At 52.2% G+C, this 24678-nt stretch overlaps 1 protein-coding gene across 2 annotated transcripts in view; it reads left to right on the top strand.

Moving 5' to 3' along the window:
- Window positions 1-24678, top strand: part of MYO15A (myosin XVA) — a 3541761-nt gene that overhangs the window by 2934501 nt on the left and 582582 nt on the right. The window lies entirely within an intron of this gene.

Raw genomic sequence — 24678 nt, 5'->3', positions numbered from 1 at the left:
AAACAAAAAGGGTCCTACTAGGCCATGTGTCATTCAGAACGTGCAAGTGCAGTAACAAGAAGCGCAAGGGAGTTGTGATGGGGAAAATTCCAGTCAGAGCGGAATGCGCTAATGCTAAGGTGGGAAAGAAACTGCAGTTTGGAGTGGCAAGCGCGCAATTGCTGTGGGGGACGAGGATGGGGGGAAAAGGGACACAGAGCTCAGTGAGTGCTAATGGGAGGTCGATGGACACGTGCCAGGGTAATGCAGAGAGTGCTGGTGGAAGAAGGTCCACAAGCTAAGTGTGACGACGGGGCAGGAGGGGCTCAATAGTGGTGCAGGACTAGCCAGGCTAGAGCAGGGGGGAGGGAGCCTGGTAGAGCATGTGCAAGTTAGGGGGGGTCAGGGGAGACCAAGTGCTGGGGTAGACTGGCCGAGGAGGGCCTGGTGCCCTGTATGACTCTGAAGGAAACAGGCAGCCAGTCAAAATTCGGGAGGAGGAAGATAAAAGGAGGGTCTTGAGAAGCTTCCAGAACTTAAGGAGGTCCGGCTCAAGTTTGAGAGGGGCATGGAGGCCATTCCAGAGGGAGGCACCTCCGGAAGAGTGAGATCTACGCACTATTCTCCAGCATGGGGTCTGGCATGGATTCACATGCTCATGAATATTCCCCGTCGTCAGGCTGGGAATCCTCGGTAAAGAAAAAACCAGTATCAGTTTCGTTTCTGATCTGTCTTTCGTAGTAATAACCAATCACTGGTCTCTGCGTCATACTGACCACAGCCAATGACTGCCCTCTACCTAAGCACCGCCTCTGGCAGCCATCTTCAGATTTTTACCGCACGTTCATGTGTTGGGATCCTCGTGCTATTGCTCTCGAGCGTTAGTGCTTTTTTTTCGCGCTTTTTCACAAAAAAACTTCGATTCTTTCGGTCAAAAGAGCCTCAAGCTCCACCGATCCTACTTCCGATCAACGGGGACCCGTGTCGGATTCATCTGTGCCCCTCAAGGGTGAAGATTTCGTCGAGCTACGCTTCGGAGGACTCCAGAAGCTTCTCAGGCCCGGTCTCGGAGATGGCCCAGGAGAAGGGAAGCTCGACGCCCGGAAAGCTGTTCAGGGTCTGCCCTGGATGCCAGCTGCAGAACGTCTTCAAGGAGGACGAACACTCTTTCTGCCTTTACTGCCTTCATGAGGACAAGACGCACGTGGAGAAGGACTGTGCGTTTTGCGGCAACATGTCGGAACGGACCATGAAGGACCGCCATCAACGTCTCGCCAACGGGCTGGAGGGTAAGAGCCCGTCTGGCGAGAAGAAAAAGAAATCCGAGCGGTCTTCTAAGACCTTTGAGGGCGCCCCGGCGACGGGGGCCCAACATAAGGCCAAGCACCGCGAGTCCGCTGGCACCGGGAGCGCCGAACGGTCGGGCTCTACGGGCGCCAGGCAGGGCGCACCCTCCCCGGCACCATCAACCACGAGCCAACGCTCTGGGTCGGGTAAGAGGAAGGCCGAGCACCCGGCGAAGCTCCTGGAGAGGCCCCGGTCGAGCTCTAAGGCAGAGGAGGAGCGTGGCAGTGCCCCCTCCCTCAAGGATAAGGCGGTGAGCGCACCTAAGGTGGTGAAGGCCTTGATCCATCCGACCAAGCCCTCTATCGAAACGGTCGCGGCGGCCCTGGCTCAGCCTGTGGTGGCTACACCAGTGGTGGCGACCTCAGGGCCCAGAATCTCCCTGCCTCCTCGGAGGGAGTCTTCCTTTGTGCCCATCGATAGGACCCCCGTGAAACCCTCCGTGGGGAAGAAGAAGGGGGGGCAGGGCGTCGTCGTAGATTCGGCCTCAACCTCAGAAGAGGAGCTGATCGAGGTCTTAAGCCACGGCCTAGGCGTGGAAGAAGGCCAGCCCGTCGGAATGGACCCCGACGCAGGTGACGACGACGACATCGTCGAGGATACCGACGGGGCCCCTGCTCGCCCGTCGGATTCCCCTCTGCCAGCGCCGCAAGACAACTCGGCGGCCATTTTGTTGGCCATACAGTCCTTATGCTCCGAGATAAGGACGAGGCTACCGTTACCGACGGAGGAACCTCTCCCGTCGGGGGATCCAGAACCGGGACCTTCTGGTGTTCCCCCTACCAAGAAAAGAAGGATCCATCCACCACCTCCTTTTCAACCGTCGCGCCCCGTCCAGCCCTCCTCCCCGTCCACCCGAGGGGATGATACGGGGACTGACACAGCAGCGACGGGTACGGACGACGAGGCATACGACGAGGATTTTCCGTCGTCGCCTCCCACCAGGGCTTCTCCGCCCGACGAGATCGGATCTTTCCACTCCATGATCTCCAGGGCGTCCGAGCTTTTCCAACTCTGCCCTGAGGAGAAGAAAAAGGAAGGCTTCCTTTATCAGCGGCGCGAGGCCAAGAGGAAGACGGTCCTCGCAGTGCCTCTGTTGGACGACATTTGGGATGAGGGCCTTTCCCTCCTCAAGAACCCTTCCACGACGCCAGCTAGAAGAGACCGGTACGAGAAAAAGTACCGGGTCCCGGACACGGCCCCCCTATGCCTCCGGGCGCAGCCTACCCCGGACTCCGTCGTCTCCGCGGCAGCCAGGAAGAAAGCTGGGGGGGGTGCGGCCTCCACATCGACTTCCCCGCCGGACGGCGAGGGAAAGAAATTGGATGCTATGGGACGTAGAGTCATCTCGTCGGCAGCGACGACGATTAAAGCGGCCAACGCCTTGGCTATCGTGGCCCGCTACGACAGGGAGCTCTGGTACAAGATAGCTCCCCTGCTGGATTTTCTGCCGGACGACAAGAGGGCGGAGGCCCTTGAGATCCTGCAGGAAGGTGAGGTGGCGTCGGACCACGCCATCACCGTGGCGACGGACATCGCCGACACTGGGTTCCGCCAGCTGGGCAACGGCGTTTGCCTTCGACGTCGTGGATGGCTCAAAGCTACGGACTTTCGGCAGGACGTCCAGACCAGAGTCCTGGACATGCCCTTCGACGGGAACAACCTGTTTGGGAAGACAGTGGACGATTCCCTTCAGGCCATCAAGGCGGATACTGAGACGGCCAGGGCCCTTGGAGTCCTGCAGCAACGACGAACGCCCTTTCGGAGCGGCGGAGGCAAGGGCGCCTCCAAAGGTTCCGGCGGCGGTTTCGCTTCCTACCGTCAAGCGGCCCGCTCGTCGTCGCAAGAGGCCTACAGAGGACGAGGCAAGTCTAGCGGACCCCGCCGTCGTCGCCAAGGAGGTCAAGGCGGCAAGGCCGCGTCCAAGCAGGATTGAACCGGCCGTGGGGTCGGGCCCCCACCGAAGCACCCCGGTGGGAGGCCGGCTGGCGGGCTTCGTCAGCGTGTGGGAGTCCATCTCCACCGACCGTTGGGTGCTGGACGCCCTGGCCCGGGGCCACGCGCTCGAGTTTCTAAGAAGGTGCCCGCGCGTCCCCCCCGTGGCCAGGAAAGAACTTCACGTCCCTCAACTTCTCCTGGAGGTAAAGGCGATGCTCAGAAAGGGCGCCATCGAACTCGTCCCAAAGAGGCTTCGGGGCTCCGGAGTCTACTCGCGATACTTCCTCGTGAAGAAGAAGACGGGAGGATGGCGCCCCATCCTAGACCTGCGACGTCTGAACAAGTTCATCAAGGCGCAGAAGTTCCGGATGGTCACCCTCCAGCACGTCCTGGGTCAGCTGGAGGAAGGAGACTTCCTATCGTCGTTGGATTTGGAGGATGCCTACTTCCACATTCCCATCCTAAAGGGGCACCGAAAATTCCTCAGATTCGTGGTCCAAGGGCGTCATTACCAGTTCAAAGCCCTTCCCTTCGGACTACGGTCGGCACCCAGGGTATTCACCAAGTGCCTCGCACCGGTGGCGGCGCAGCTGCGCCGCGAGGGGATTCACGTCTACCCCTACCTGGACGACTGGCTCATCCGCGCCAAGACGAGGGAGCTTGCCGTGGTCCACACGGCAAGGACCGTCCAACTCCTCACGGACCTGGGATTCTCCGTGAACTACGCCAAATCCCACCTGGTGCCCGCGCAAGTCGCACTGTTTCTGGGAGCGAGGCTCGACACAGTGTCCCTTCTGGCCTCCCCGTCGGAGGAGAGGACCAGGACCATCTTGGGCAAGGTGCAACGGATGTTGGTGGCCGACGTGGCCAAGGTGAGGTCCATCAAGTCCCTCCTCGGGATGATGTCTTCCTGCATCTACCTCATTCCCATGTGCAGGCTCCGGATGCGCCCGTTGCAAGAATTCCTGGATGCGCGCTGGATCCAGACGACGGGCAGCTTCGAGGAAAGGATCAAGCTCGACGAGAGTTTCCGACGAGCGATACGGTGGTGGGGCACCCGCGCGCATCTGACAGCGGGCATGGACTTCCAGACCCCAGCCCACCAGGAGACTGTGACCACGGATGCCTCCCTGGAAGGGTGGGGAGCGCACACCGAAAATCTGCACGCAAGGGGACTCTGGCTCCCGACGGAGAAGTCCCTGCATATCAACGCCCTGGAGATCCGTGCAGTGTTTTGGGCCCTCAGGTCCTTCCTTCCGTCCCTCAAGGGCAAGGTGGTGAGGATCTTCACCGACAACACCACCACCATGTTTTACATCAGGAAACAGGGCGGAACCAGGTCCCCAGCGCTGTCCAAGGAGGCGCAGGACCTGTGGCATTGGGCCGTCGCCCAAGGGATTTTTCTGGTGCCGTTTCATCTGGCAGGGATAAAAAACACCATCGCCGACTCACTCAGCAGGGAGCTGCGCTCGTGCCACGAGTGGGAACTACGGCAGGATCTGGTGGATCGCCTCTTCCGACGGTGGGGCACACCCCAGATCGACCTGTTCGCGACGGCGACGAACACCAAGTGCCGGAGGTTCGCCAGCAGGTTTCTCCAGACGAGGAGCATGGGCGATGCTTTCTCGTTCCCCTGGGAGGGCCTGTTCCTCTACGCGTTCCCTCCCTTGCCTCTGCTAATCCGGCTCGTCAACCAGCTCAAGAGGTCACGGTGCAGGATGATCCTCGTCGCACCTGCGTGGCCGAGGCAGATATGGTTCCCGGACCTTCTGGACTTGTCAGCGTCCCCGCCGATCAAGCTGCCGGCGGACGCGGATCTACTCTCCAGGGAAGGAGGCGCCATCCTCCACCACGACCCGAAGTCGCTGAACTTGCAGGCCTGGCTCCTGCAGCGCTAGAGTTTGGAGGATACGACATACCGGCCGATTGCAGAGAGGTTCTTGCAAAGGCCAGGGCGTCCTCGACTCTTAAATGCTACGGACACAAATGGAAGAGGTTCTCTGTCTGGTGCCACGCACAGAAGATTAACCCTCTACGGATTACGGCTCCCCAAGTACTGCCGTACCTGCTGACGCTGGCCAAAGCTGGTCTGGCACAGGCGTCCATCAAGATTCATCTTGCTGCGATCTCCCGATACACCAGAACCACGGGGCGGACGTCCTTGTGGTCTCATCGTCTGGTGAAAGAGTTCATGAAGGGACTGTTCAGATCGTTCCCGCCGGTGAAGGCTCCGGCCCCGGCGTGGGAGCTCAACGTGGTGCTGACCAAGCTCATGGGACCTCCGTTCGAGCCTCTGCACTCGGCCCCGTTGAAGTTTCTATCGTGGAAAACAGCTTTTCTTGTGGCCATCACCTCCGCACGACGAGTGGGAGAGATCCAGGCCCTTTCCTGCAAGGCCCCGTACTTGACTTTCCACGACACGAGGGTAGTGCTCAGGACGCACCCCTCCTTCATGCCCAAGGTACCGTCGGACTTCCATCTCAACGAACCCTTGGTGTTACCTGTGTTCTTCCCGTCGCCTTCATCGCCGGCTGAGAGGACTTTGCACTCGCTGGATGTAGCTAGAGCGCTGAAGTTCTACGTGGACCGCACGAAGGGTTTTCGGAAGACGTCACAACTCTTTGTGAACTTTGGACCTGTCAATCAGGGGAAGGCTCTCTCGAAGGCTTCCATCTCCAGATGGCTCTCCGGCTGTATCATGTGCTGTCACCGGTTGGCAAACCGACCGCTGCCTGGCCGTCCGAGAGCCCATTCCACCAGAGCGATCGCAGCTACCACGGCGTTCCTATCTGGTGTGCCCCTGCTGGACATATGCAGGGCTGCTACGTGGAGGTCGACGCACACCTTCACGAAATTCTACTGCGTCGACCGGGATTCCAGGGAGGAGTCCAGGGTCGGCCAAGCAGTGCTGCGCAACCTGTTCGCCTGAGGTGAGCCTGGTGAGGAGGTAAGATGCTTAATGTTGAGTTGATGTGATGCTTAATGTTGAGCCTTTGCCACCTCCCGTGGTTGTGCATGTGTGTACTGCTATGTATTCTTTATTCATGAGCATGTGAATCCATGCCAGACCCCATGCTGGAGAAGGAACAAGTTACTTACCTGTAACTGTTGTTCTCCAGCATGGGTCTGGCATGGATTCACATGCGAACCCTCCCGCCTACCCCTCTGCGGCTCTTCACTTGGTCATACTGCCACTTCACGTGCTTCCAAATCTGAAGATGGCTGCCAGAGGCGGTGCTTAGGTAGAGGGCAGTCATTGGCTGTGGTCAGTATGACGCAGAGACCAGTGATTGGTTATTACTACGAAAGACAGATCAGAAACGAAACTGATACTGTTTTTTTCTTTACCGAGGATTCCCAGCCTGACGACGGGGAATATTCATGAGCATGTGAATCCATGCCAGACCCATGCTGGAGAACAACAGTTACAGGTAAGTAACTTGTTCCTTCTCTGCTTGGAAAAGTATCTGAACTGCAGGGAGTTGGAGCTAGAAGAGCGAAGGGCTCTGGCAGGGAGCTTTTTAGGGAGAGAGGGTTGTATGTAGCGGGGTCCCATGCCCCAGAAAGCCGTATGGATGATGCAGAGGGTCTTGAACTTGATCCTCGCAGCAACCGGGAGCCAGTGGAGAGATTTTAGAGCTGGAGAGATGCGGTCCCTGGGCTTGATGCCAGGGATAAGTCTTGCAGTTCTATTCTGGATAAGTTGAAGGGGGCACAAGGGGGATTTAGGCAGATTGAGGAAGAGGCTGCTGCAGTAGTCCATCCTAGAGAGGACCAGATCTCTGGAGACATTAAGTTTCTGGGGGTAGGTGAGGAAAGAGAGAATGCCTCTGAGGAGGTGCAGTTGGAAGTGAGCCTTCTTGGTAAGGTCCACGATGTGAGGAGAGAAGGAGAGAGAGGAGTTGAAGATGACACCAAGGTTTTTTGCCTCACAAGAGGGTGAGGAGAGGGGGACCAAGGATGGCAGCCATAGAGTAGGACGGAAGGAAGGAACTGGGGTCGCAATGAGAAGGATGTCAGTCTTATTGGCTTTAAGGCAGAGAGCGTTAGCAGCACACCATGCCTAAATAGTAGTCAGACAGTCAGGAATGAGAGAGAAAGAAGAGGAGAAGTGGAGGGAAGCTTAAAGGAGAGCTGTGTGTCGTCTGCATAGCACTGGAAATGAGGCGAGAAGGCGGAGATCAAATGGGCTAGAGGGGCAAGATAGATGTTGAAGAGCCACGGCGGGAGGATAGAGCCCTGAGGGATGCTGCAGGTGGAGAGTGTGATGGAGGAGAGAATAGGGCCCAGTTGAACCTGGGATGGTCGGTCAGAGAAGAAGGAGGTCAGCTATTCCAGTGCCATGTCCGTGATGCCAAGGGTGTCACAGAGCTGGTTTATAAGGGTGACATGGTTGACCGTATCAAAGGCAGAGGAAAGGTAAAAAAGGATGAGAATGGAAGGGGGGTTGGATTCGAGATTTGAGAGCAAGTCTTCACCGGTGTTCAGGAGTGCAGTGTCCTTGCCTCTGGCTGCTCTGAAGCCAGATTGGTGGTCGTGGAAACAACCAACAGATTCAATGTGGTGGATCAGCTGGGAGATGACCAGCTTCTCCAAGAGTTTGCCCAGGAAGAGGATAATGGGGACAGGGTGGTAGTTAGCCGGGCAGGATGGGTCGGCAGGAGGCTTTTTGAGGAGAGGGTGCACAAGGGAGTGCTTGAGTAGTGGCAGGAAGGTGCCAGTGGCAAAGGAGTGATTGCAGAAATCAACCAAGGCTGGAGCAAGGGATGCAATGTTGTCCTTGATAGTTCTGGAGGAGCAGGGGACCACCTGTTTGTAAGAGACTTTCATAGAGAGGACTTGTCTAGAGACCCCATCCAGTGATACGGGCGAGAAAGAGGAGAGTAAGAGGGAAGGGGAGAGGGGCGATTTTGGGTACAGTGGTGCGGTAATGCGGCTGTAACGGAGTGCTCACTCTGGTACTGTTGCAGTACTGTACCACTGTACTACAGGTTACCCAGTGAAGTGGAGGATTCACCTCCAGCTCCAGCAAAAAGCTTGAGGCAGCAATCTCCTCAACATGAGAAGAATATGCTCAGCAAATTCAAAATGTTTATAATGGCTGTGATAATGAGGAGCTTATTCTGGGACATTATTATGGAAGTCATGCCTCAGGCCCTACCTGTGACTGCAGGCTCAGTAAATCTGCCACTTTACTGCTGAAAATCAGCAAAATCGGCAGAATTACCGCAGACGGTAATTCCCCCTGAAATCCACATGGAGTTCCATAGCACTCCAAAAAATGGGGACTAACACCGCCTACCACCACTTATAATCACCAAGAGGCAGTAACGGTAATTCCGTTTGGCGATATTCCGATGGATTTACTGCTACCCAACTTTTAATGAGGCCCAGAGTGTTCTTCATGGAATGTCCTGGTTAAACCTTTATTGAACCATTTAAACTGCAGTATTAATTTTCTTTACTCTCTTTGTAATGGATTGTATCTTTTTGCAGATTCCTCATTTCGATAGATGTCCTGCAGTGCAAGGTTTTACTGCACATGCTCACAAAGGACTGAAGTGTACCTTGACGACTTTCACTGCTGACGACCAGCCTCCTTGACTCTGGACATGGCGTTGCCTCTGTATAAATGGAGCTTACTGTGCCTCATTATTTCAGTTGCATTTCTCACGCGTTCAGAATGCTGTTACCTCAAGAATACTCTCTTGCATTTTTTTCTGTGCAATCATGCCTGGTCTCAATCCTTCAGTATTCAAAAGTATTCGGAACTGCAACTCCAAAATGTCTACCAGCGACCTACACAACATTGTGTTTGGGGTCTCCAGGTGGATCATGATGGGGAGCAGTTTGGGTCTTGTCAGTCTATGAATTCCAAGGCCCTCAGAGAACGTGCTACCTAAATGGCTCAAAGGTCATCCTCCTTTTAAGACTTTGACCCTGTCTCTGCTGAAGTCTTTGGAGGTTGAGACGGAAAAAGGTACACTCGAGAAGGGGCAGTAAGAACAAAAGAAAAGGAGACCTAAAAAGACAAAGAAGCGCTCTCGATCCCACAGTGAATCACACCATTCGTCTTCCACCTCCTTCTGTCCAGTTGGGATGAAAGCGAAGACTTTTCTGACTAAAACCAAAGCTGTGAGGCCTCTTTCTCTTCAAACATGCTTTTAGGGAGGAGTGAAAAGAATTACAAAATTGAATGGAGATATTTCCATAGGGCTGGATGGGTATGGCTTTAGCCTCGATGTTGACAGCAGGATTAAGGCGCAACGTGCCTGTGCCGGCCAGTAGAATCACTGAGGGAGGTGGCCACACACTCAGCTTCCTTAGCTCCAATTTCCAATCGCTTGGCATCTTGAAATGACACTAGTTGACTCAACGGTGCCTTTGCTTGGTAAGTCGCAACCGCCCAGTCAATATGCTCCGGAATTCAGAGCCCAATGTTTTTCTGTCCATATATTTTATTTTTGATGATATTCCCTATGGTTTAGAACACCCTCTCATTGATGGATCCATCACATCTGTCCGATTTCATGACTGGTGAGGTGGATATCTTGGAGTTAGTTTAAGATCTGTATAAGGCCAGTGGCCTCAAAACCTCTCCTCATTTGGAGCTACAGCAAGCATCTCCATACTCGCACCCTAACGCCCAATATGAGAAGACTGTCAAAAAGGTGGTGGCAGTATTAGGTCTAAGAGTGCCATCGAAACCTCTGATCTTTATGAACTGACAGACATTATGGATAGAGGCCCTCGGAGCTGAACAGTATTGCTGTTGAATGCAACAATAGCAGACCCTGCCTTTGCCTTGTGTCAGAATCCTTGTTCCACCCATGTGGTCGACAAGGAGCTTGCAAAGAATTAGAAGCCGGCCCTAGCGTCCACGCATTTCTTCCAAGACACCGCTCTTTGGAGTCTTCTGGTTAAGGTGGCCACGGTCAACCTGAAATCTGTGTACTCTTTGTCTGTGTTCCCCTAGATAAAGACGGAAAGAAAATTGATGCATTTGCACAGAGAGCCTTTCCCTCTGGAGCATGGCTCTGAATGTGGTGAATGCCTTTTGCTCCTAGCAAAGTATACACATGTATTGTGGATAGTTTTATGGAGGCCTTGATGCATTAACCTAAGAGAGAGAGAAATCAGGGACATTTTTGGACTTTGTACCCAATCGGAAGGATCTGGCATGCCAGGCTCTGCAGGGAATGCAGCGACTACGTCTGTCACTCCATGGGAAACGCCTCTGTGATGCAGAGGTTTTCATGCCTGAACTCCTCAGGGTTTACCCCAGATGTGCAGTCTAAATAACTGGATATGCAATTTGATAATGTAATTTGTTTGGGGCCAAGGCTGACAGTCCGGGGTCACAGGTAAGGCTAAGATGTCAAGGTTTTAAATGGTTCTAAATGTTTTCCTTCAATTGTGCACAGAATGACTCAGTCTTCTTCTGCCAAGCCTGCTCAGAAGGATTTTAGCGCCATCAATGGTAGAGGTGCTTCCAGGGACCAATCTTCGCCAGAGTTGGTGTCTTCAGTGCCAATTGCTGCAAATACCCCTCTGCCCCTGAAGACGAGAGTGAACAGCATCTGTCAGATGGTCACTTTTTTCCTGAACTCATGCATGCTGCAAGACTCAGCATTTCTCCAACTTCTGGGCCTCATGGCATCCTACATTTTCCTGGTGCCAGAGGCCCGGTTGTGCTGTCTGCAGCCAATGGTGTCAATTTTGTAGCGAGATATTGGATCTTCTTCAGTTTTCGAAGAGGTTTTCTGGGGATCTTCAGTGGTAATTTTGCGGGAAGCTTTGTTTGCACAGTAGCCATTCTGGCAACTGTGACTGAAGACAAAGAATGTAGCAGACATATCCCTGAAAAGCTGGGGTGCTCATCTCAAAGTTTTCCTGTTGAGCAGGCTTTCATACCAGGAAGTATGTTCTTGGCCCATCATTCTGTTGGAGCTGCGAGCCATTAGGCTGGTGCTGATGGCTTTCCTCCCTTCCATCCGTGGAACGAATATCTTGATCTTGACGGACAATGCTGTGGCTATACACTTCCTCAGCAAGAGGGAAGTAGTGTGTTCATTGCCCCTGTGCAAGGTGGCTATGAGCTTTAGTTCTTTGTTCTGGAGAATGGCATCTCAGTCTTGACAGCTCATTTAGTCGGGCGTACAATGGGATAGCAGATGCGCTGTGCAGGCAGGGCTTGGTCTTTCACTTACGGAAGCTTTGCCCATACATACTGTTGGAGATATTATACCTTTTGGGAACCACTTCAGTAGTTCTTTTTGCAGTGAAGGACAACAGGAAATGCAAGCTTTTCTGTTTGAGGGAAGTTCCTCCTAGGGGGCATTGGTGGATGTGTGTCTAGTGAGTTGGACTTTCAGGCCCCATTGTACACTCCCACTGGTTCCTATCATCTCCTTAGTTCTGAGGAGGTTGAGGTGGTTTGGGTATTACATGAATCTGATTGCCCCGAATTGGGCTCAGATGACATGAACTTTACTTTCTCAACAGGGCCATCTGCCTGCCTCAGTGCCGTCCTTGAGCAGAGGATTGGTTATCTCAGTTGTGGGTGGGGAGGGGTTGGATTCTGCACTGGAACGCAGTCTCTCAGTCTTCATCCGTGGCTGTCGAGAAGATGAGGTTTGCTGACTGGTGTGAAAGGTGAGTAATGAGAGGTGGGCACAAAGTGGTAATATTCTTAACATTAGCCATTTTTATTAATATAAATTGTTTTGGAGAAAGGCCTACCTTTCCCTAGCCTAACGTGAATGTCCCTTCCTATGAAACTAAAACTAAAACAAGATGAGCTTGTATCTAAACTATATCTGACCCTCACACTAATATACACAAGCAAAAGGTGCAAGGTAAATGTTTCAAAGTTCAACTCAACAGAAATGTGCAAAGAATAGGTCTTTCAGAATTGTCCACAGCTGTGAGAGTTTTGTGGGTTGGTCAATACTGTAAGTGGTTGGGCACATTTTCTATATTGAAAAATACTAATAAAAATAATTTTACTAAAAAAGAAGAGGGGCAGATTTGGAAGGACGTGAGGAATCTTACCTTTGGGAGGAGAATCCACAGAGAGAACTTTATCGGTAAGTAATTGCTCCTTCTAATGGTTTGTATCCTCTCACAGACTCTTCATCTAGGACTGATAGAGTCCTAGAGCAGTATAGACAGCAGGAGGAGGGCAGAAAACAAAATACTCATAACATGAAATTCTTAAAAAACACGTCTCGACAAGTCAACAACTCCAAACAGCAGTTCTTGGATAATGTATGCAGGGAGGACCAAGTTGTTGCCTTACAAATCTCAGCCAGTGGTTCTTTCCCTCTCAAGGGCTGATGTAGCTGCTACTCTGAGTCTTGAACATAATGATTCTGTGTGAGCAAAAATGCATGAGCTCCAAAGGGAATCCCATGAGAAACGTGAGAACCAGATTTAGATCCCAAGGGAGAACCACAAACTGAATAGGTAGAAATATATTTCTAAAGGCCCTCAAGGCCTGGGCAACAAAAGAAACAGTGAAAAACAAACCTTGCTCTGGAGTTCTCTTGAAAATTTCAAGATATCAAGATAACCCTTGCCTGTGCCGATCTGCAGTCCCTGCCTCACCTGTGTGATGAATCCAATGGCGCAATCATGGATTCCCCGGTGGTGCCCTCCTCCCGTGTGGTCTGGGGACGGCAGTTGCTACCTGATCCTGACCATGGGGCTGGTATCATGAGGGAGGATCATATGGGAGGAGACAACTACCGGGGAGATGGTATGACTCCCTTGGAGGAGTCACAGTGTTCCCCCTTTCCCATGAGGAAGACCCTCTAATACCCGATGATGTCCTATTGCCATTCTAGTCAGGCCCCCACCTTTCACCAAAACACTCACAACTGACACATAACACTTTTTATTCTTGATGTGCCTTTTTGTGAAATCTGTGATGAAAACCATCCATGAGCTGAAAGCTCAAAGAAAAGTATGGACTTCAACTCTCATAACCACTGAGGTACTGAGATGAGAAAGCAGACAAAGGAGTTTGTGCAGAGTGACAAGAGCTCGAAGTGTAACATGCAGACTAGTTGTTTTTCTAAACCTGTAATGAGCGGGACATTTAAAAATGGCAATCGTGCTATAAGGAAGAGAAGTGCAGGTACAGAATACTGTGCATAATAAGATTTTGCCATTCACATCAGGGCTCCTGAATGGAAAGCACACTGATGGAGCCAACAAAGCAAAAGGAGGCCGCTGGGGAAGGAAGAGGTATCCTGCATGCAAGCAGGAAGGCCTGTAGAGATGCCAGGAGCAGTGCAGAAAATCCTGTAGGGTCGGTCACCCGGTAAGGTAACAGACTTCACCCTGGGCTGAGAAGGAGAGCTGGCGTGTGACCACGGAGCTGCGCTGGATGCTGTGAAAACGTCTGCACACTCCAACCTGGAAGGCAGAGGAAGAAGCCATCACGCAAAGGCACGAGCAACGTCGGGAATGCTGGAGAAGACTGGTGAGTCTGCCTAAAGCAGTTGGGGATCAAGGGGTGTTCCGACAACTGCGCAAAGCAGTGATTGATTGGTACAAGATTGCTAATGCAGGAAATATACAAAGACAACGTTTGTTTGAATGTGGTCAAAGCAAAGTACAAATGTAACACTCAATAAGAAGAATGTTTGATGCAGAAAATATATAAAGGCAACATTTATTTGAATACAGCCAAGGCAAAATACAAAGGCAACGTTTGTTTGAATGCAGCCAAGGCAAAGCACCAAGGCAAGGTGCCATATGCTGACAAGACAACGTTTAAAGGAAAGCCCCAATGAAATACAGATGCATGATCTGTCAATGTTGGTGAGAAGTTTGAGCAAGTACATTTGAGGAACATATTACCACAACCAGATATACCAAGCAGCACATAGTATATGCTACTGTGGTATATCAAAGAACTGTGAAGTACATAAGAACCCTCGCAGGTGAAGACCCCAGGCAGGTGAAGTTGAAGCTAAGAACAGTGAAACACATAGGAAGTCCTGGAACACATAGGAAGTCCTGGCAGGCGAGTATACCGGGCAGTTGAGATTATACAAAAATTCCTGGTAGTAGAGTATACCAGGAAATCTGAGAATCCTAAAGAGAAGTCCTGACAGGCAAGTACACCAGGCAGTTGAACATTGTGTGAGGATTCCTGGCATGGGAGTATACCAGGTAATCTACAAAGATACAAGAACTCTTACAGAAAGATTGATGCAGAACTTTTTGGTTGAACAGAACTTTTTGGTTGAACAAGAACTTTGTAAGTCCATTAAAGGCACCAAGTAACCGTTAACTAAAGAAACATTTTACCACCCTGTTTAAGAATCCAGGGGAAGGGGTACATCCTCTGGATCCAAGGGTCTTTCCCTTTGGGAAAATATTTTGGTTAAAGTAATTTTTACAATTTTGGTTTTGAACACGTTCTCCAACATCATGTCAAACACATTTCCTTGCACATTTGTTGTTTGTTTATAAGTGTGAGGGTCAGGATAGGTTGTTTTTGGACACAAGAACGGCTTTTCAGTTATGCACATCCTGATACAGACAGATCCTTAGTTTTAGTTTCTAGGTAGGGAAATTCCTCTTTAGATTAGGGGTAGAGATGCATTTTTCCAACCCACTTCAAACTTCCTCCATCTGCATGCATAGATGACCTTGTCGCAAGCCTGCGCACAGACAGCAACACTGTGACAATCTTGTCAGTCATTACCCAGTGTGATAAATCCTGCAGAGTCATTGCTAATTCCCCGGTGGTGATCTGGTCCTGCATGGCCAGGGAAAGGCAGCCGCTAGCTGATCCTGACCCTGGGGATGGTGTCAGGAGGGAGGATCATGGGGGAGGAGATGAGAACCGAGGGGCAGGGGGAGTGAAGGCTCTGACAGGAGAGACGTGGTAGTCTACTCCTTTCTGCGAGGAGGAAGCCCTAATTCCAGAATCTTTGATGGCATAATGTTGTATAATATCTGATGTTTATGGTGATGGTATTTCAAATTTCACTGTTCAACCATGTGACTTAAAAACAATTGAACCTTCCTTAGACTTCCAAGTCCCAGAATCCTCAGGTACTGTGATGATGAAGAGGAGCAAGGAGTTCATGTGGAGGAAATGTGACCCTAAGATTAATGTGCAGTCTAATTGTTGCACACTTAATCAGCTGCGTGGGACCATTAAATTCCCAGGTGACCTGCAGCAAGCAGAAACGAAGAAGGAGAGAGAAGGAATGCTGCAGAGTGCGGAGAGCGTTAAGCGAGACCTGTGGCATAGGAAATCCCACAAAGAGCGGTGGGGAGAATGAGAGATGCCCGCCAGGAGCAGGTTGCTGTTGTTCGGGACCGGTGGGAGAGAAACTCTGGGAGAGAGAAAGCAGACAGTGCGCAGTTGGGCTGTCAGAGGAGACATGGTCCTGCAGAGCTGCGCCGGTTCTTGTCAGCGAAGGACAGGAGCGCTGACGTGGGGACCTAGAGAGACTGTGCCCAGAAGTGGAAGCTGGCTCCTTGCAAGCACATCTGCACAGTGAACCGGTGAGTCAGCATAGAAGTGTAGAGGGCCCGGACAGGCGAATATGCCAAAAAGCACTTTGAAAGGATTTTTGAATACTGACTGTCAAGAAGACCGGTGGGGGGGGTCTGTACTTCCGCTCTCTATATGGTAGAGGAGAGGCACAGAAGACCCCAGCCAAGATTCTCGATTACGGTAGCGATGGACGAGCAATCAAGGCCTAGCTTCTCAGGAGGTGATGCAGGCTGGTTCTTAAGTACAGTGTATCCCCAAGCCCCCCTCAAAGGAATGTCCACACACTGTATTACTGAAAACACAGTCTTTATATAATTAATATTCAAGGGTTATGTACACTTATCACAACAATGCACTTTGTGCTCAGGAAAACCAATAATGATAAATATCTACAATTCTAAAGTGGTACCACTAATATTAGACCTCATTAAAGTGCATTCACAATACTGTAAAAATGGCACACAGATCAATAAGAAGGAAACCAGCAATAGAGAGAGGAGAGATAAAAGATGGTTGAAACAATAGGCAGAATACTGGCCCTAGCTACTGGACACAGTTCTGTGTGGAGATCCCCCCACCTGGGCAACCTGTAAAATAAAGGGATATGACACAAGCCCAGTCCATATATTGTTCAACAGTCTTATTCTCTCCTACAATGTTTTTACCCCCCCAATGTACCTGGTGGAGTCGAGTTCTTCGAAGAGGCGTCGACAGATCCTTCTTGAATGACCCCCTTTTAAGCGGGAGTCACGGATCGTCGAGAGGCGTCGAGAAACGTCGAAGACCTCGGGGTTCGGCGACGGGGAATCGACGGCCCTTCTTGAATGCCTTCCCTTTCAAGCGGGAGGCACGGGGCGTCGAACGTCCGTCGACAAACGAGGTAGAACGATGTCAAAGAGGCGGCAGCTTCGTCCGAGCGGTGCTCGTCGGCGTCGGGGCGTCGGCGTCCTGCAGGGCGGAGGTGTGCGGGGCACCTCGATGACAATAGTTCTGGACCGCAAAGATTGTAGAGACGGAAGCCCAGCAAGGGCGTCGGGTCGTCCGAGTCTTTGAGGTCGTTGGGTGGCGGGAAACCCACCGGCAGGTTTCTCCTCGGCGCGTTGGTCGTCCTCGACTTTCTCCGGCAGGATAAGCGGTCGACGATGCGGTCGAGGGAGTCCTTCGATTGAAACGTTCTTAGGCAAGGAGCGGACGGCTCCGGTCGTCGGCGGCACGGCGTCAAGTGGTTCCCACGGCTGGGCAACACAACTTCGACGGGCCTCCAGCGGTTACACAGACCTGCGAACCCTGGTCGACGGCAATGGACTTCGACAGCGTCGATGTCCGGGTGCTTCACTTCGATCTCCTCGGCGGTCCCGTCTCGGGTCGGCAGCCTTTCGAGGGTCTGACTTCCAGGGCGCTTCGGCGAAGATTCAGCGGTGCTCGATGGTCCCTCGGAGCACGGGAAGAGGGCGCCTTACCAGGTCCTCTCTCGGGTCAGTCCTCGACGATTTCGACAACCTTCAGTTCCGTCGAAGCAAATGCCACAGCAAGTCTTCTTCTTCCAGCTGGACGTCGAGGATCAGCAAATCCAGTTACTCTTGAGTGGAGACTCAGCTTCTGAATGCTTCTGAACAATTTCCAGTGGTGAGAGGTCCCCAGATATACTATTCTGTCTCTCATCCACACTGCTGGCACACACACAGCAGCCAATCACACAGAAGGGCATTCATGCAGTCAGTCAGCCAATCAGGCACACAGTGCATTCAGGCCACACTCCTCCCTTTCAGACACTCACAACAAGGAATGTGGATTGGGACAAGTACCCAGCCATTCAACACTACACACTGCATTCAGGCCAGTTTCGGGCAGGGCTGTCTCAGTCTTTGTCTCTCATGCCAGAAACCAGACAACCACAACAAGGAGTGTATATTGGTCACACACTCCATTCACCCAGGTCCCACCCACAGGAGGTACCCACAACATACAGTCACTGGGAAGGCTCCAGTCAGTCTAGCTGGGCCTTCACAACAACACCATATATGGAACTTCCACCCAACAGCCAGTCAGGGGGAAGGGACAGAGTCAGGGCTTCCCAGGACTTTGGGAAAAACAAGATAACAGGCAATAGAAAGCAAGAGGCCACAGGGGCCATCTTGTTTCCTATCAGGAATCAACTGATTCCAATGGCAGGGCCTGGGTATCCCAAAATGGAGGACACCCAGAGCACCTGTCAAATTCAGCATGGAGCTGCCACCAGCCCATACCCTGCTCTGTGGGCCACCCACAGGTGCCCAAAAACATACACTAGGGGCACAGGGTTGTACCCCTACCCATGGGTGCCATAAGGGTATCCCATGGGTCTGTTCACCAAATCAAAAGAGAGCTGCACTGCCAGGAGTCCCTCATGGACTCCTGGGCAGAAAACATGACAGAACACACGGTAAAAACAGAGAAAGGACAAGGATTCAGAGGCCCTGTCCCTCAGATGCATTTCCGGCATCACAGTCGCCCCCCCCAGACTGAGGTGGAGGGTGCCTAATCTCCCACGGGATAGACACCCTCATCCAGACGGTCAACATACCTTCTGGAAAGGCCATCTGCATTATCGTGACTCTTCCCTGGTCTGTGCTCTATGGTGAAGTCTAGCCCTTGTAGGCTAATCGACCACCTGAGCAATTTCGGATTCTCACCCTTCATCTGCATAAGCCACTTCAGGGGCTTATGATCTGTTTGGACCTTGAAGGTGGACCCCGTAAGGTAGGGCCTAAAACGCCTAAGGCTCCAAACTATACTAAAACATTCCTTTTCAACAGTAGCCCACCTAAGTTCTCTACCCTTGAGTTGTCTACTGATGAATATGATAGGATGTTCTCTCCCTTTGTCATCTAACTGGGACAAGACAGCTCCAATTCCGGTGTCGCAGGCATCCGTCTGGACGATAAAGGGTCGGCTGTAGTCAGGCGCACTCAACACAGGTGCCCTACACAGACTTTCTTTCAAGCCATCAAAGGCCCTCTGACAGTCTTCAGTCCAATTAACCTTCCTAGGCTGTTTGGGTGAAGTTAGAGCTGTCAGGGGTGCAGCTATGGTTCCATAGTCTGCCATGAAATTGCGATAGTACCCAGTGAGGCCCAAAAAGGCTCTCACCTGGGTTTGAGTAGTGGGCGTCTCCCAGTTCTGTACGTCCTGTACTTTACTGGAGAGAGGTTGGATTTGACCCCCTCCTACCTCATGACCAAGATAGGTAACTTTCCCCTGAGCTATCTGGCACTTGGTGGCCTTGATAGTGAGGTTAGCCCTTTTCAAGGCCTGCAACACCTTATCCAGATGTGTCAAATGCTCTTCCCAGGTGGAACTGTAGACGGCAATGTCGTCTAAGTAAGCCACACAAAAGGCTTCCAGCCCACTGAGCGCATGGTTGACCAATCTCTGGAAGGTGGCAGGGGCATTCTTCAACCCAAAGGGCATGACCCTAAACTGGTAGAGTCCCTCAGGTGTGGAGAATGCCGTCTTTTCCTTGGCATGGTCCGTCAGAGCTATTTGCCAATAGCCTGAGGTAAGGTCAAAGGTGCTCACAAATTTGGCAGCACCTATAGTGTCCACGAGCTCATCAGCCCTGGGCAATGGGTGCGCGTCAGTTTTGGTGACGGCATTGACTCCTCGGTAGTCCACACAGAACCTCCAATCCTTGGTACCCGCCGGGGAACTTGCCTTGGGGACAAGGACCACTGGACTGGACCAGGGACTGGTGGAGGGTTCAATAACACCCAGATCCAACATCTTGGCGACCTCAGCCTGGATGTGGTTTTTGACGGTATCTGACATACGATAGCTCCTGCTTTTGACAGGCACACTGTCACCAGTGTCAATTTCGTGCTTACACCACGGTGTAAGGCCCGGTGTCAGTGAAAACAGAGGGGCATACTGCTGGAGCAAAGCCCGGCAGGCCCTCTGCTGCTCTGTTGTCAAATCGGGAGAGAGTTGTACTCCCTCCACTGAGCCATCCTGAGGGTTGCTATGCAGCAAATCAGGAAGGGGCTCACTCTCATCCTCTTCTTGCCCTGAAGCTAGCAAGAGACATGAGACCTCTGCTCGCCTGTGGAAAGGCTTGAGCCTGTTGACATGGAATACCTGGGGGGCTACCCCAGAGGCTCCCATGTCCACCAGATAATTGACTTCGCCCATCTTGGAGATGATCCTGAAGGGTCCAGTCCACTTGTCTGCCAAAGCTCTAGGCTTGGTAGGCTCCATCACAAGGATTTCCTGTCCCGGAGTCCAATCCACTTGCGAAGCTTTCAGGTCATGCCAGTACTTATTCAATTCCTGGCTGGCCTTGAGATTTGCTGTTGCCTGACCCATCATTTGTGTCATCCTCCGCCTGAGGCCTAACACATAGTCCCCCACTTGCTTGGCGGGACCTGGAGGGGTGGCTTCCAAGCCTTCTCGGATCAAGGCGAGGGGCCCCCTCACGGGATGTCCAAAGAGTAACTCAAAGGGGCTGAAACCAACACCCTCTTGAGGTACCTCTCTGTAAGCAAACAGCAGGCATGGCAGGAGGAGATCCCATTTCCTCCTTAGGGGCTCTTCCAAAGCACCTAGCATGCCCTTGAGAGTTTTGTTAAATCTCTCAACCAGACCATTGGTCTGGGGGTGGTAAGAGGTGGAGAACTTGTAGGTTACCCCGCACTCTTCCCACATGGTTTTCATGTAACTAGACATGAAGTTGGATCCTCGGTCAGAGACAACCTCCTTGGGGAATCCAACACGGGTGAAAATGCCCAGGAGAGCCCTGGCAACCACCTTGGCAGTAACAGTCCGAAGGGGTATTGCCTCAGGGTACCTGGTGGCATGATCTACCAAGACCAGGATGAACCGATGTCCACCTGAAGTGGGAGGGTCAAGGGGACCGACGATGTCGATGCCCACCCTCTCAAATGGTGTGCCAACCACTGGTAATGGCTGCAGTGGGGCAATGACCCTGCCTCCAGTCTTGCCAGACAACTGACAAGTTGGGCAGGTCCTGCAGTGGGACTCCACCTCTACTCCCATCCGTGGCCAGTAGAAATGGGCAGAGAGCCTCTGCTTAGTCTTCTTGGTCCCAAGATGACCAGCCAAGGGCACCTCATGCGCCAACTGCAGTAGGAAGGGCCTGTAAACCTGGGGTACCACCAACCTCTTGCGGGCACCAGGTTCGGGCTTAGTGGGCTCACTAACAAGGAGCTCACCCTCCCAATAAATCTTGAATGTCCTAGGCACTTCACCTTGTGCCTGGGACAGGGCCTGTTTCCTCAGGCCCTCGAGAGAGTGGCACTCTCTCTGTCCCTTACAGAAGTCTGCCCGGGAGGGTCCCCCTTCAGCTAACAAGCATTGAAGGTCGGGATGATCCTCCGGGTTGAGAACCTCTCCCACAGGAGAGTCTTCTGTCTCTTCTCCCACAGGAGTTGAGTTTGGGTTTTCCGCTGGACCCAGCCCGTCCGGAGCATGGATCCCATTGGGTGCTGTCGGAACAGCAGGAAGAGAAGGTGTTCCCTCCACAGAGGTGGCCTTCTTGGTCTTCCTTCTTCTTGCCTTAGGCCTCGCCTTTGGCTCGGATACCTGACTCACAGCCAGACCCGGTGTCACCTGTGACCTAGTGACTGCAGCAGCAGTCATGGGAAGACCATCCGAGATCAACCCCAACTCTACTAGATCATTTCCTAACAGAATGTTAGCAGGGACATTGTCCTGAACCAGGACAGGAAGCTTTGCTGTCTTGTCTCCAATCATGAGTGTGACTAGGGCTACAGGCGATAATTTGGGAGGCCCACCAGCTAACCTGGTGGTTTGCAGAGGAGCACCTTCATAGTCCTCTGGCTTGAGCAGGGTCCTGTCCACCACTGTCATGCTTGCCCCAGTGTCTCTCAAACCAGTAGAAGGCTGGCCATTCAAGAGGACACTTCTCAAAAATCTACGGGTGTTCTGTGGGATAGTCGCCAGTACTTCTGCGTACTGGTCCCAGGCCCCAAGGGACACTAAGGAAATCTCTACTGGAGCACCAAATGTGATTCCTGTAGAGGAGGGGAGGACAGTGGCCTCCACCTCAGACACGGGGTAAGGGTAGGTCAGGCTGACAGCCTGTACTCCAAGTGCCTTACCTTTACACTTGGGGTCACCCCTTTTGTGATCCAGAGCCCCACAATCCCAACAAGTGCCAGGAGTGCGGGGTACGGTACTGGAACCACTGGGAGCCTGCTTTGCAGCAGGTGGACCACTACTCTTATTCCCACCCACAGAGGACTTATCCCCACTAGATTTTTGGGTCTTAGGAGAGGAAGGTTTTGGTTTACCCGACTGTGACTGCTTTTGGGACTCCTCAGCTTTCTGAGAGGCCCCCTTTTCTTTGTCCTTGTCCTTCCCACTGGAGTCCTTAGGGGACACCCGGTGGGAGACCCACTTGTCAGCCAACCTAGCCAGCTTAAAGGGGTCCAAAATGTTCTGGTCAGCCACATACTGACGCAGCTCTGGTGAACAGGCTTCAGAAAAATGCTCAAAAAACAAGAGGTGGGACAACTCAACAAAAGTTTTCACCTTGTATCCATCAATCCACCCCATCATGTTCATGTGCGCAGTACTCACCCAGTCAACCCAAGACACATTCTCTCTTTTCTTAAATTCCCTGAACCTTTTAAGGTATTGGGCAGGTGTCTTGCCAAACTTGGCAATCAAAGCAGACTTCATACACTCATACTGACCCCTTTCTTCCACACTCAGCTTCAGAATACAGTCATATCCAGTTTGAGGCACTCTGCTTAACAAACACTTAGCCCAATCTCTTTTATCTACATCATGAATTGCACAAGCCATTTCAAACGCTTCAATCCATTGGAGGATATCTGAACCCTCCACAAACACACCAACCAAATCTTTCATAAACTTGGTGGCTGGGGACCTGCCACTCTCAATTGGTCTAGCTGAAGTCTCCACTCTAGCTCTCTCTAGCTGGATTCTCTGACATTCAGTGTCCTTGTCTTTGAGCGCAAGATCCCTATTCTTGAGTTCCACTTGCTGTGCCAGCTCCTCTTTCTTAAGCTCAGCTTCTATTTCCAACTTGCGATATTCAAAGGCCAATTTCATCCTTAATAACTCAAGTTCCATGGAATTGCTGGGGTTTGGAACAGAGGCAGCAGGAATGGTGGCATTCCCAGAAACAGATTCAGCGACAACCCCAGGGGCAGAGTCCTCACTGGTTGCATCCCCCCCTTCATCAAGGGTTTCACCATCAGTCTGGTAGTCCACCAGGGCAGCTATCAGCTCAGCCCTAGACTTATCCACAAAGTCCAACTCCCTGGCTTCACAAGCACTCTGGAGAGCCTCTAAGCTCATCCGAGTCAATTTACCATTTGCAATGGGCTCCATTGCCTGTAATGCAGTTATTTGGTACACACCCAAACCTTAATCTAATAAAGTGCGGATATTTTGTAAGTGGCACGGTTATACACTGAGTCTTAAAACCATAAGCATCCCACCGCTGCCACCAGCTTTGTCAAGAAGACCGGTGGGGGGGGTCTGTACTTCCGCTCTCTATATGGTAGAGGAGAGGCACAGAAGACCCCAGCCAAGATTCTCGATTACGGTAGCGATGGACGAGCAATCAAGGCCTAGCTTCTCAGGAGGTGATGCAGGCTGGTTCTTAAGTACAGTGTATCCCCAAGCCCCCCTCAAAGGAATGTCCACACACTGTATTACTGAAAACACAGTCTTTATATAATTAATATTCAAGGGTTATGTACACTTATCACAACAATGCACTTTGTGCTCAGGAAAACCAATAATGATAAATATCTACAATTCTAAAGTGGTACCACTAATATTAGACCTCATTAAAGTGCATTCACAATACTGTAAAAATGGCACACAGATCAATAAGAAGGAAACCAGCAATAGAGAGAGGAGAGATAAAAGATGGTTGAAACAATAGGCAGAATACTGGCCCTAGCTACTGGACACAGTTCTGTGTGGAGATCCCCCCACCTGGGCAACCTGTAAAATAAAGGGATATGACACAAGCCCAGTCCATATATTGTTCAACAGTCTTATTCTCTCCTACAATGTTTTTACCCCCCCAATGTACCTGGTGGAGTCGAGTTCTTCGAAGAGGCGTCGACAGATCCTTCTTGAATGACCCCCTTTTAAGCGGGAGTCACGGATCGTCGAGAGGCGTCGAGAAACGTCGAAGACCTCGGGGTTCGGCGACGGGGAATCGACGGCCCTTCTTGAATGCCTTCCCTTTCAAGCGGGAGGCACGGGGCGTCGAACGTCCGTCGACAAACGAGGTAGAACGATGTCAAAGAGGCGGCAGCTTCGTCCGAGCGGTGCTCGTCGGCGTCGGGGCGTCGGCGTCCTGCAGGGCGGAGGTGTGCGGGGCACCTCGATGACAATAGTTCTGGACCGCAAAGATTGTAGAGACGGAAGCCCAGCAAGGGCGTCGGGTCGTCCGAGTCTTTGAGGTCGTTGGGTGGCGGGAAACCCACCGGCAGGTTTCTCCTCGGCGCGTTGGTCGTCCTCGACTTTCTCCGGCAGGATAAGCGGTCGACGATGCGGTCGAGGGAGTCCTTCGATTGAAACGTTCTTAGGCAAGGAGCGGACGGCTCCGGTCGTCGGCGGCACGGCGTCAAGTGGTTCCCACGGCTGGGCAACACAACTTCGACGGGCCTCCAGCGGTTACACAGACCTGCGAACCCTGGTCGACGGCAATGGACTTCGACAGCGTCGATGTCCGGGTGCTTCACTTCGATCTCCTCGGCGGTCCCGTCTCGGGTCGGCAGCCTTTCGAGGGTCTGACTTCCAGGGCGCTTCGGCGAAGATTCAGCGGTGCTCGATGGTCCCTCGGAGCACGGGAAGAGGGCGCCTTACCAGGTCCTCTCTCGGGT

This window comes from Ambystoma mexicanum, chromosome 2p (genome assembly GCF_040938575.1).
Source record: "Ambystoma mexicanum isolate Mex_15411 chromosome 2p, UKY_AmexF1_1, whole genome shotgun sequence".
NCBI lineage: Eukaryota > Metazoa > Chordata > Amphibia > Caudata > Ambystomatidae > Ambystoma > Ambystoma mexicanum.
The sequence above is the reverse complement of the archived record's forward strand: the minus strand, read 5'-3'. Positions and strand labels throughout refer to the sequence as shown.